We start from the raw sequence: 1537 nt of genomic DNA on the forward strand, positions 1-1537 counted from the left end.
GGTTGGTGTAGGGCAATAGAATATACAGTTTGTACAGTAGAAAAAACATTACGCCTATGAGTCCCCAGAAGGATAGCTGACCAGACGTGTGTGTGTGTGTATGTGTGTGTGTGTGTGTGTGTGTGTGTGTTTTCACACCATATGATGATCCGCTAACTAATCGCTCTAGCAACTCATACAGTATGAAACGTCATGTTTGCTGTGTATAGTCTAAGTATATACGTTATTTTACCCACAGTTTTGCTTTTGGATTTCTTTCACGTGTGCGTTATATGTGTTTATCTGCTCAAACGTCCAGAAGATCGTTGTTAAAGTCTGAATTGAAATGTCTCTCCATAAGTGATGGTTCCCACAAAAGTTATTCAAGTGATGATAAAAGACTCATCAACAGCAAGTGACACACTATTTCCTGGCAAGGGCATATTTAATAACTTAGTGATGCTTCTTTCAACCTCTCAACAGACATAACACTTACAAGTCACCATAAGCCTCTTTGTAATTAAGGTGGACGAGAGAAAAAAAAAGGTATCATAAGACCACAACGGTTTTTTTTTTTTGGCAAGGACATAAAGAGTTCAGTGTAATTGTTGTCTCAGTCCTTTTTTTAAGGTTAAAAAAGAAGCACATGCAGCAGTCACAGCAGATCAACTGTTCCGTCCCAGCTGTGAAATTTAAGCTGAACTTTAGTCGTTTCGATGTCTAAATTAGATCATTTAAAAGCAACGTAAGAGCCGCTAAAAGTGTGGTGACGGTGAAGATAAATGCCCTTACCTCGGTTGTTGAGAGCAGCTCAGGCTGATGGAGTGTGAGTACAGTGGGAGCAGTAGTTCATGTGTTCAGATGGAGGAGCAGCTCGGCTCTGTGGAGGAGACACGCCTCCTGTCGGACGAACACAACTCCCCGCTTAAAGACACACAGCTTGCGCTGCGCTTTCATTCAAATAATCGATATATACTTGGAATATATCATTTAAAACATTTATAAAGCAAGGTAACGCTGGATTTAACGTATGCTTTAAGATGCCATTTCACACATTAATCGGAGACGGCGAAAGAAATTATTCTTATTCTCAAAAAGACACAAGAAACGTGAGCCATGTGTTGGAACTGCTGCTATTATTAGGCATATTAATAACACTGCGGATGGAATATAGGTGACTTTCAATTGTATAATACCGAACTGAATTGAGGTATAAAAATAAAGTTAGAGAGTTATTACATTATTATGTATTATAATAACATAAAGATCGTGTTAAACCACAAAGAAAGACTAAACTAAAATAATGCCATAAAACGCTACGATATAGGCTACATAAGAAAAATATTAAGTTTTTGTTATTTTATTTTTTTAACCAATGAGATGGGCTCACAAAGGGAATTATGGGAATTCCCGATTTTCCATAAGTTTCCAAAAGGCATGAATAATTTTTCTTTATAATTTTAAATATACATTTCATACTTTCATTACAATAAATAGAACATTTCATATGTTCACACTTGAATATCTATATGCATACATTAATATATATATATATATA

The sequence above is a fragment of the Sinocyclocheilus grahami genome, unplaced genomic scaffold, assembly GCF_001515645.1.
Source record: "Sinocyclocheilus grahami isolate Dianchi unplaced genomic scaffold, SAMN03320097.WGS_v1.1 scaffold37.1, whole genome shotgun sequence".
Classification (NCBI taxonomy): Eukaryota; Metazoa; Chordata; class Actinopteri; order Cypriniformes; family Cyprinidae; genus Sinocyclocheilus; species Sinocyclocheilus grahami.